Source organism: Petromyzon marinus, chromosome 26 (genome assembly GCF_048934315.1).
Source record: "Petromyzon marinus isolate PM22_M1 ecotype Great Lakes invasive population chromosome 26, UKy_Petmar_22M1.pri1.0, whole genome shotgun sequence".
Lineage (NCBI taxonomy): Eukaryota > Metazoa > Chordata > Hyperoartia > Petromyzontiformes > Petromyzontidae > Petromyzon > Petromyzon marinus.
In genome coordinates, this window is record NC_133692.1 from 11,680,074 (window position 1) to 11,692,522 (window position 12,449).

Consider the following 12,449-nt stretch of genomic DNA (forward strand, 5'->3'; position numbering starts at 1 on the left):
ATGCGTCGTCGGATAGCGAGGGATGGTGAAGAAATGGAGAGGTCTTCATGCGGCAAGACATATACGTTACGGCTGATGATGATGAATCTGCATTTTGACTGAAGGAATTCGATGAGCTATGAATCTCTTTTTTCACGGCTGTCCAGTAGATGATGATGATGATGTTATCCTGCATGATGTTATCCAGACATTAACAGGTCCCTGCAGGGTGGGCTGGTAGGACAAGTCTCTGCGCTGTCTATTGCTGCTTTTACACCCAACAGCACGAGATTTCACTTCGTTAAAGTATTGAAAGGGGACGGACGGACGGACACATTAATCTATTGCAGGCTGGTACACTCAGTTTACAACTTCGTTCCTACCAGTATAAGGCCTTCTAACCATTTCAAACAGATGTCAACATGTTGGCCTAAAGACGTCGTGTTTTAGTATTGCCATTGCACAGTCACATTGCTACAGCCATCCCCAGCCACTTCGAGAGAGAGGAAGTCACATCACAGAATGCTCGACCGTTCACATCAATCTACTGAAATATTCATCCGGACGATCGCATTGATGAATGAGGTTGTACGCCTACAAGGTTGAACAATATGTAGACATTATGTTTCCTTTCATTTAATTCTTGCAGACATTGACATTTTGACATTCTTACCCTGACTGCAATACACAATAACCCTTTCAGTGCAAGTCAGTCCATTGAGCTAAGAAAACAGTATTTGGCAAGTGAGATTTTTTTTTCTCTCGCAAATGTGGCTACTGAGTCATTCTCAAAATTTGTTTTAAGTATGCATCACAATTACATTCCGATCACAAACATAGTGGTACGGTCTGTGAGTTCTTCGTGGTTCTAAGAAGGCTTAAAATAACTTGTTTTTATTGTACTTACTCGTAGGACCATTAATAGGTCTCCAATATTTTTGCAGTAAATAATTATTCAATTGTGAGAGTAATTCAGACTAAATAATGCATTTATTGAACGTCAAAAACGTTGTGCTTATGGAAGCGAAACATTGTTATATTAAGGCAGTCGTTTTTTTATATTCTTATTATTCCTTTTTGAGGTTTGTAATGTATGTATTTTGGAGAGAAAAAATTAGCGGGCCTGTTTTTTGTTATTTTTGCTAGATGCTCACAGTGTGCGCTGGAAATGTTTCCGCGCTTACAACATAGTGCCTCCATGGCTTGCATTCTTAACTGCGGAATCTGTAACGCGAATAAAGCATTCAGAGTTTTCAGGTAGAACAGACGTTGTTCCCGTAAACATTTAGTTTAATTTGCTCCAGCCACTGGTGCAGAGCAATTACGCCACCTTGGTGTAACGGGGAGCACACTGGACTTCGAGCCAGACGTCCTCCCGGTTCGATTCCATCTCCCGGCGCAGCAGTTCAGAATCAGAATATGTATTTATAGTGGAGGAATCCGATGAGCGGTAAAACTCTTTTTCAAACAGATGTTCAGTGGAAACAATGGTGCATGTCCTTAAATCCCCCACCCCACCTCTATTCACCCAGCAGTACCAATGGGAACACCAGAGTTGGTAGATCATCTGGGATCATCCTGTCACCATCCGAGCATCTCACCCGGATCCGGAAAAACGCTGGTCAACAGAGTGGAATAACGCGGACGTGCAGAATATACACATCATATTGTCACCTAAATATCATGTCACCTAAATATCATGTCACCTCCTGGCTTTAACATTTCCCAAAAACACCGGTGTAGCCGTCAACCGAATCAGAATACCAACAGACATATGCGAACATCCCCTTCACGAATGGAAATTGAAAGACGAGTCACGGTAGTGCGATTGTGGCCATGCAATCGACACTATGGACCGTGTAGTAAGCCACTTTATTGCCAGATACTGGCAAAAAATATGTCCCTTGATAAACCACTTTAGTCTGCATTCCTTCAATGGAGGAGGAACAGCAAAACTGCACAAACTGCCTCCCGAAGCCCTCTCGTCGATACACGCAAGAATGGTGGATCGTGTGAGGTGGGGGTAAAGGGTGGGTAACTCTCACCTCTTCCAAGACGGTTCGGCCAGCATGCAAGAGAGGAGGCCAATCACCCGCCAGAGGTATCCAGTGCTCCCTCTAGTGGAGGCCCCTTGCGCCTGCCGTGGCGTGAACAAGACGCAAGTTTCGCGATCGCGCTTTATTTCTTGCAACCAGAGGCAGTTGCGGATGATGAGTGGGACCGTCGCGTGCTCCTCGCTGCGGCTAAAATGTGTCGAAATTCTGGAGAGAGAGAGAGAGGAAAAAAGCCCGTCACTGTGACAGCACTTACACGCGACAGTCGGACTGGTAAATGTGTAAAATTCATCAACACCAGCAGCAGTATCCGTGATTAATCCACGGCTGAATGGTAAAAAGGCATTCCCAAACCACTGCCGTCTCTATCTCTCACGGTGAGAGACTTTGAGGTGCAGATCTTGGAGGTGGCTGCGCGTCGACTGTGCAGACAACTGTGCGATCTGGCAGATGGGAAAGCGCGTTTAGATTAGCGGGTGCATATAATTAATTGATTTGTAATCATTTAATTGTAAACTACTGGACAGTAAATTTATCAAGTTGCCCAGTTTGGAGGGAGGTCACCACGCCCATGGACGTGGTGACCTCAAGGGCCCGGTTAAAATCTTGATCTTGAAATGGAACAAGAGCATAGTTTAGCGTGGGTGCAACAAAAACAACAACAGGTCTCGAGGCTGCATGCGTTTTGTAAAAATATTGTTTGCTAGGAGGGGGCTGTGGTGCATTGGTGGGAGAACTGCACCCTGATTCTATATGTAGTATAGATGCAAGTCTGGCTCAAGGCAAATTTAATATCGAATCAATGTGTGTTGTTGTAGAGGCCGTGCGCATTGAATGAGAAGGAAGTCTGAATACCTGGAATTAAGTTATATTGGTCCAAAAGGAAAGTGTGACCCTCCAACGCAGTGTTTACCTCTGTTTCCTGGAAGTGAATTTAAAGAGAAGAGAAATTAAATATGCTACCTATCCCCAGCCTTTGGTAAGATTTTCCATTAACCTTTAAGATTAGCTTCCTTTCTTACTAGCAATAAATTTGGCTCCAGCTCAGTGACACAATATTCATTCACACTCTGCATTGGTTTCTTCTTAATGTACACCTTTTGATATGTGTAATATTTTCATGTACAAAAGTGTCCTTTCATGATTCGCGATTAACTGTTCCTGACCAAGGACGCGTTGCTAAATGCGTTGTTTCAAATCAGGGAAAGGCTTCACACTGTACGTTGTGCAAAATTGAACACTTTACTACAAGTGCGAGCACGATTTCAGTGAATTAATTCACGGGACACACAACCAACGTGTAATTACGTTATTTTTTTATCACAAAACACACTATTTAGCGATGCTGCTGCATTGGCAGGGGTGCACAATCGCAAATAACAACAATAACAACCTCAACACATTCGTCGATAATAGTGTGGCCTTAAGAAAGAAGAATGAAACAGGTGACGTTATGGGCATTGGCTCTTCACAGCACATAGTGCGGTGGAATGTCTCTACCTCTGTATGTTCTGGCCGGTAAACGTCCGTACAGGCGACAATAATACTTGCTTGACTACGTTGAGTGGTGGAGGGTCACACGACAAAAAAATTGCTCATATCATTAAGTGGACTGACTCACAAATATATTATGATGTGTTATGATGGCTTTGCGATCATCCGACTAATGAGTGCCATTCAACTCGACAAACATGCGATAAACCTGCCAAGGGTTTAAATTGCATCGTTTAACACTTGCGACCATGACTGATTTCATCTTGAGCCATTTTATCACTTGATTCAGGGGGACATATTAGAGGTGGTGCCATCTTTGAGCCATTTTATCATTTAATGCAGCGAGGGAGACATATTAGAGGCGGTGGCTACGAACCCCGACCCAGGGAAATGTAATCAGCTGGGCTTCCCAGCGCTGCCGCCCCGCTTTGTGTGGGAGGTGAGATTGAGATGGGCCAGCTGTGGCATCTGGGAGTCTGCACCTTTCCACACGTCGACATTTGCATACCGCGAAGCCGATTGTATTTTCTCAAACAATTCATTTGCTTAAAACGGACAATTGAGTTTGTGAACAAAGGGAATGTTTTTTGGACTTGTTGAAGGTCACCACTGACCACCAAACAGAATTTCCATTAAAAATCATATATGGCACATGTTCATGTATTTTTCTTCCCCTGATAAAGTTCACGCTGACAGATTGCACAACATATGCATCCAAAGGTCTTGCATAATTCCCACGTTCTCCAATATGCAGTCTGATAACCATAGCTTCAATGCCTTTGTGTAATCTGATTTGCAATTATGAAGCTTTAAAAGAAACACATTTAAGGTCAACTCCTGGCAATATACTACAGATTACACTGTGTAACATGCTTTTTCCTCGGTAGGAAGTGTTATTTCCTAATTAATTATGCCTCAAAGGTACAGAACGTGGCTAATATTCTCCACAAACTTTGCTGTTGTGACCAGGACAGTGATATTTAAAATGTACCCACTTCCCAGAACATTCCAGAAAGATTCATTTAGTGCTGAGTAAACTTGGAGTAACTTCTTGAACATTCTAGAAATTTCCAGTATTATGAATAGTAGTAAAAATACAGGGGCCTTAAGCCCACCAATTCATGTTCTTGGTGCTTTCGGTAAAGTCACGTAGAAGGGAAACAATAAATAATAAAAATATAAAACAAGAAAATTCTCACGACGTTTCGACTGCAACACAAGCAATCATCATCAAGTGTGAAAACCACGGCAAGAAAATTTGAAAAAAGTGGCGGGTCTTTTTTAACGCTTGCACCACGGAGAGCGATTTGGCAGTTATTCAGATGGACGAGTCCATCTATGTTCGGAAAAGAGGAGGGAGGAGACGAAAATAATGGATGCGGTCTGAAAGCCACCGTAAGCATGAACAATCAGTTAAGACCCGAAATGGTTTATGAAATCATTCCAATGATTGCTAAGCCAGAATCCATCTTCTCGGTTGAAATTGTCTCTGTGTTTGTATATGTGTATAGCCTCATGAACGAATATTTCATGATAGCTGGATGGCTTGCAGAGAACCTCTATCTTGGAGAAGTCAATGTCATGTGAGCCTACTGAATTATAACAGTGATCTGCCACGGCCGAGCTGTTGGTCCTACCGTGTTTTAGGTCTGTTTTGTGTTCATGGATGCGGTCCGAGACATGTTGTTTGGTTTCTCCAATTTAACTACTAACACAGAGGAAACTTAGTTTGTAGACGCCAGGGTACTCTATGTCAGGAATCACATCTTTTACAGACGGAACCAGATCACGGATTTTATATAATGTGTTGAATCGGACCTGGATCTTGTGTTTCTTCAAGATTTTGGAGATATTTTTTATGATCCTGCAATGTAGGGTAAAATGATGGTTTTGAATGGCCCCTCAAGAGGGTCCTTCTTCATGGTTGGAGTGATAGCTTTGCGGATTGTGTAGTCGGAGTAACCATTAGCCTTAAGAGCTTGGTGCACTGCTTGAGTTCACTGGCTATGTGTTCCTGGTCGAATATGCATTGGGCTCTATGGTGCAGAGTCTTTATGAGGGAATTCTTCTGGGATGGATGGTGGTGGGAATCTGGTTTCAGGTAAGCATCCGTATGGGTAGCTTTCCTGTAGACAGAGTGGCTCATTGAACCATCAGGTCTCTTTTTTATTAGGACATCCAAAAAAGGTAGCTTGCCATCTTTTTCGACTTCCATGGTAAATCTGATGACTGGGTGTATGGAATTGATGTGGTCAAGGAATTGGTCTAGAGCAGGCCGGCCATGTGGCCAGATGACAAAGGTGTCATCCACGTACCTCTTCCATAAGGTTGGGCGCAGAGTGGCAGTCTGGATGGCGTCAGTCTCAAATTTCTCCATGAAAATGCTGGCTACAACCGGAGATAGGGGGGAGCCCATTGGGGTGCCCTCAGTTTGTTTGTATAAAGTTCCATTCCAAGTGAAGTATGTATTGGTTAAGCAGTGTCTCACCAGGGGGGGTACCTCAGTGTTTAGTCCTTGATGAACTAAGTCTTCAATGATTGCGATGGTGTCAGGTACAGGAACCTTGGTGAATAAGGAAACTACATCAACACTGACAAGCAGGTCGTCTGGGGACAGGGAAATACCCTTGATTGTTGATACCAGGTGAGTAGAATTTTGTACCGCAGAGGTGGTTTTTCCAGTGAAAGGCCGCAGGATTTCAGACAGAAAACGAGCCAGTTTGTAGTTGGGGGAGTTGGTAGTAGAGACGATGGGACAAAGGGGTGTATCTACTTTATGTATTTTTGGTAAGCCGTATAATCTTGGTGGCCTGGCAGCAGAAGGTTTCAACGAGAACTGTTTGGTTTGATCAATTAATGCGGTTGAATCAGAAATTATTTTGTTGGTTTGTATGACGAGGCTGTTGGTGGGATCTCTATTTATTTTTGTACAGCTGCCATCGTTGAGTAATTCTTGAATTTTGTTGTTATATTCTATTTTTCCATGATGACAGTGGCATTGCCCTTGTTGGCTGAGAGGATGACAATGTCATCCCTCTTTTTTAATTTATATAATTCAAAACGCTCATCTTTGCTGAGATTGCTAGCTGGCATCTTAGCGTTTTGAGGGTTGCAGCGATTTCAGATCTTGCTGCGTCTGCAGCGATGTGATCCAGGCCCTTGTGAGCCACGTATACTTGGGCAATGATATCATTAACTGGTATGTGTTAAAAAAAACCCGCCACTTTTTAAAACATTTCTTGCTGTGGTTTTCACACCTGATGATGATTGCTTGTGTTGCAGTCGAAACGTCGTGATAATTTTATTGTTTTATATTTTTATTATTTTATTGTTGCCCTTCTACGTGACTTTACCGAAAGAACCAAGAATATGAATCCCTGCAGTCACGAAAGCTTAAACCAAAATTTAAACGCCTCTACGGGAGGGTTTCCACATAACTTTGAGATCCTTCAACAAACTCCGGGATAAGAAGGCTCAGGTGATCGAGTCTCTCACCTTTCTGAAGAGATGCCACTACTCTGGGGTAATACCAATCGCATTTACACTGACCTCTGCTGTTGTAACTTCTTCTAATGCGAAACGAATTCTATCCAGAGCTAGCTTAGCTCTTATCTCGGAGAAAATCAGACTTATACGCACCGAACTAGATCAGTTAGACAAGACACTCTAAAATCACACTTATTATTGACGACAACAATGTCCACATCGGATTGGGAACATGTAGACAATATGACTGCCTCTTCAGCAGCCACTATGTCGACCAAATGTAAGGACAACCTGATTTACAAATTTAGCCTCCTCTCCAACAAAAGACCGGACCCACACACCAAAAAGTTAGACGTTAACAGAGTCGTTATTAATCGTAGTAACAGTTCTATTTCCGATGGTCTGAAATCCGTTTTAGATAAAGGGTTCAACTTTGCAGTCACACCTAGACATGGCTCTCAAGGGCCTGGGTCACAGGCCCTTGATGGCAGCTATACAAAAATAAAAAGAGATCCCACCAACAGCCTCATCATACAAACCAAAAAAATCATTTCTGATTCAACCGCATTAATTGATTAAACCAAACAGTTCTCGTTGAAACCTTCTGCTGCCAGGCCACCAAGATTATACGGCTTACCAAAAATACATAAAGTAGATACACCCCTTCGCCCCATCGTCTCTACTATCAACTCCCCCACCTACAAACTGGCTCGTTTTCTGTCTGAAATCCTGCGGCCTTTCACTGGAAAAACCACCTCTGCGGTACAAAATTCTACACACCTGGAATCGACAATCACGGGTATTTCCCTGTCCCCAGACGACCTGCTTGTCAGTTTTGATGTAGTTTCCTTATTCACCAAAGTTCCTGTACCTGACACCATCGCAATCATTGAAGACTTGGTTCATCAAGGACTAAACACTGAGGTACCCACCCTGGTGAGACACTGCTTAACCAATACATACTTCACTTGGAATGGAACTTTCTACAGACAAACTGAGGGCACCCCAATGAGCTCCAACCTATCTCCGGTTGTAGCCAACATTTTCATGGAAAAATTTGAGACTGACGCCATCCAGAATGCCACTCTGCACCCAACCTTATGGAAGAGGTATGTCAATGACACATTTGTCATCTGGCCACATGGCCGGCCTGCTCTAGAACAATTCCTCGACCACATCAATTCCATACACCCAGCCATCAGATTTACCATGGAAGTCGAAAAAGATGGCAAGCTACCTTTTTTGGATGTCCTAATAAAAAAGAGACCTGATGGTTCAATGAGCCACTCTGTCTACAGGAAAGCTACCCATACGGATGCTTACCTGAAAGCAGATTCCCACCACTATCCATCTCAGAAGAATTCCCTCATCAAGACTCTGCACCATAGAGCCCAATGCATATTCGACCAGGAACACATAGCCAGTGAACTCAAGCAGTGCACCAAGCTCTTAAGGCTAATGGTTACTCCGACTACACAATCCGCAAAGCTATCACTCCAACCATGAAGAAGGACCCTCTTGAGGGGCCATTCAAAACCATCACTTTACCCTACATTGCGGGGATCGTTAAAAATATCTCCAAAATCTTGAATAAACACAAGATCCAGGTCCAATTCAACACATTACATAAAATCCTTGATCTGGTTCCATCTGTAAAAGATGTGATTCCGGACATACAGTACCCTGGCATCTACAAACTAAGTTGCCTCTGTGGTAGTAGTTACATTGGAGAAACCAAATGGCATGTCTCAGACCGCATCCATGAACACAAAGCATACCTAAAACACGATAGGACCAACACCTCGGCCGTGGCAGATCACTGTTATAATTCAGTAGGCTCACATGGCATTGAGTTCTCCAAGACAGAGGTTCTCTGCAAGCCATCCGGCTATCATGAGAGATTCGTTCATGAGGCTATCCACATATACAAACACAGAGACAATTTCAACCGGGAAGATGGATTCTGGCTTAGCAATCATTGGAATGATTTGATAAACCATTTCAGGTCTTAATTTATTGTTCACGCTTATGGTGGCTTTCAGACCGCATCCATTATTTTCATCTCTTCCCTCCTATTTTCCGAACATAGATGGACTTGTCCATCTGAATAACTGCCAAATCGCTCTCCGTGGTGCTAACGTTAACAAAACGCCACTTTTTTCAAATTTTGTTGTTGTGGGTTTCACACCTGATGATGATTGCTTGTGTTGCAGTCGAAACGTCGTGATAATTTTATTGTTTTATATTTTTATTATTTTATTGTTTCCCTTCTACCTGACTTTACTGAAAGAACCAAGAATATGAATCTCTGCAGTCACAAAAGCTTTGAATCAAAATTGCCACCAGTTCAGTTTAGTTCCAGCTGCCTAAGTGGCTACATACATATCTACATTTTTATGAAATGGCATCAAGATGCTGCAAGCATCCGTAAGACGCATTTTGCTATGTCTGCGGCCAATTTATCAAAACAAGAGCGAAACAGTACCCTGTGGAAGCATCTTCTAAGATGTGTGAGGCCTACAAGGCATATTTCAGCATGCCTGTCGGGGATCAAGACAAACCCTGGGCACCTCATTTCACCTGCGAGCAATGCAAAAATAAACTCTGGAAGGTGAGATGGACAATTGTTGCTCGGAATTTTACGTTTAAAAATTTTAAATTGTAAAAGTTTAAAATGTTTAAATGTTTTACAGTTTTTAATGTTATTGAAAAAATATAACATATATGACAAATGTTGCAAGAATCTCTTACACATTAGTCATGGGTGAAATAAATGTATTTTTGGAGGATGGCACATAGGGAAAAGAGAGCCATGAGGTTTGCTATCCCAATAATTTGGCGGGAACCCACTGACCACTCAAGCAACTGCTACTTCTGCATGATGGACCCTTCCAAACGTCGGACTGGCAATAATGCACTTGCTATCACGTACCCAGACCTTCCTTAATCCATCGCCCCGGTGCCACACTGCCATGAGCTCACCATACCCACTCCTCTGAAGAGAGATCAGCCGTCTTTAGAAGAGAGCAGCAAGTCAGAGAGCGGGGAAGACGTTGTAGATCCAGATGACAATTTCAGAGGTGGAGCTGATGAGAGAAACCCATACTACCCCAACAAAAAGACCTCAACGACTTGATCAGAGATCTTGGTCTCACCAATTCCAATGCCGAGCTTTTGACGTCTAGGCTCAAGCAGTGGAACTTGTTGGATAAAAGTGTGCAAGTCGCAGATCAGAGGAAGCGTCACCAACCTTTTTGCAGCTTCTTCACCTGTCAAGATGGGCTCTGTTTCTGCTACAATGTGACCAGTCTGTTCGAGGCAATCGGAATCGCTTGTAACCAGAATGAGTGGCGCCTCTTCATTGACAGCTCATCCAGGAGCCTCAAAGCCGTGCTGCTCCATAATGGTAACAAGTACCCGTCTCTTCCCCTGGCCCACTCGGTGCACCTCAAAGAGGATTACAACAGCATCAAGACCTTGCTGGACGCCTTGAAGTATGATGAGTACGGCTGGGAGATCATCGAAGACTTCAAAATTGTGGCATTCATGATGGGTTTCCAAGGCAGTTTTACCAAGTTTCCTTGCTATCTTTGCCTTTGAGACAGCAGGGACACCAAGGCGCACTACCACAGGCGGGACTGGCCACAGCGGACCGAGTTCTCTGTGGGGAGGAACAACGTCAAGTGGGAGCCATTGGTGGACCCCCGGAAGGTGCTGATGCCACCACTGCACATCAAATTGGGCCTTATGAAACAATTTGTCAGAGCTGTAGATAAGAAGTCGGCAGCCTTCAAGTACCCTCAAGCCTTCTTCCTGAAGCTGTCTGAGGCAAAGGTCATAGCCGGTGTCTTCGTCGGACCACAGATAAAGAAGATCCTGGAGTGCAATGAATTCCCCAAGAAGCTCACTAGTAAGGGGAAAGCGGCTTGGAACAGCTTTGTCGCAGTGGTTCGTGGCTTCGTGGGCAATCACAAGGTCAAAAGCTATGTGGAGCTGGTTGAGACTCTTGTGAAGAACTACGGCACAATGGGCTGTAGGATGTCCCTCAAAGTCCATATCCTTGATGCTCATCTTGATAAATTCAAGGAGAACATGGGAGCGTACTCGGAGGAGCAAGGCTTACACCAGGATATACTGGACTTTGAACGCCGCTACCAATGACAGTATAACGAGAACATGATGGGAGCCTACATATGGGGGCTGATTCGTGAAAGTGATATACAGCATAATCGTCAATCTCAAAAAACTACTCACCTTCTAAATGTTTTGTAGTAATTTTTGTATTACTTTAGTATAAATGTAGTGGATTAACACGCGCATACAGGGGGGAATGGTAAAGACGCGCGAGTTATGGACGGTGGGGTTACGTCGGGCCGGCCAGGTGTGGCGGCGGGGAACTGTGCGGTAATGACGGGCCAATTAAGCTGGAGAGTGATGTACGGCTGTGATTGGCTGGAGTTGTTGTCAAGGGCGGAGTGGCGCCGGGATGTCTGGGGATAGAGGGGGGCAAGTAACAGGTGCGGGGGGACGCGGGGCGTCGGTGGCACGCGGCCTAATTAATTGGTTGGTAATGAGAACGGGGATATATATTCGGGAGACGGGAAGAATGAGGGGAGTTTTGGTTGGGACTGGAACGACGCAGGTGTGAGAGAAACGGGGAGAAGACATAGGAGACAGAACAAGCTAGCAGTGGAGTAGAGACAAGCAGAGACAAGGAGCGACTGAGAGGTATAGAGACAAGCAGAGACTAGGAGCGACTGAGAGTGATAGAGAGAAGCAGAGACAGAGCAGGACAGAATGAGACAGAGAGAGACATAGACACAGAGAGGGTACAGAGAGAGACAGGTAGAGATAAACGGAGTGAGACAGAGAGAGACAGAGTGAGAGACAGAGAGAGACAGAGATGCAGAGTGGGAACAAGACGGAGACAGAGTGAGACGGAGACAGAGACAGCGAGCGATGTAGACAGACAGAGACCGCGAGCGACGGAGAGTGACAGAGACAGCGAGTGACGGAGAGAGACAGAGACAGCGAGCGACGGAGAGAGACAGAGACAGCGAGCGACGGAGAGAGACAGAGACAGCGAGTGACGGAGAGAGACAGAGACAGTGAGCGACGGAGAGAGACAGAGACAGCGAGCGACGGAGAGAGACAGAGACAGCGAGCGACGGAGAGAGACAGAGACAGCGAGTGACGGAGAGAGACAGAGACAGCGAGCGACGGAGAGAGACAGGGACAGCGAGTGATGGAGAGAGACAGAGACAGCGAGCGACGGAGAGAGACAGCGAGCGACGGAGAGAGACAGAGACATCGAGTGACAGAGAGAGACAGAGAGAGAGGGGAGAAAGCGGAGCGAGCGAGACGGGCGGAGCGTGGCGAGTGAGCTGCGGCAACAGAGGGACTGTGAAGTTAGAGACGTAATGTGGGGAGTTGTAA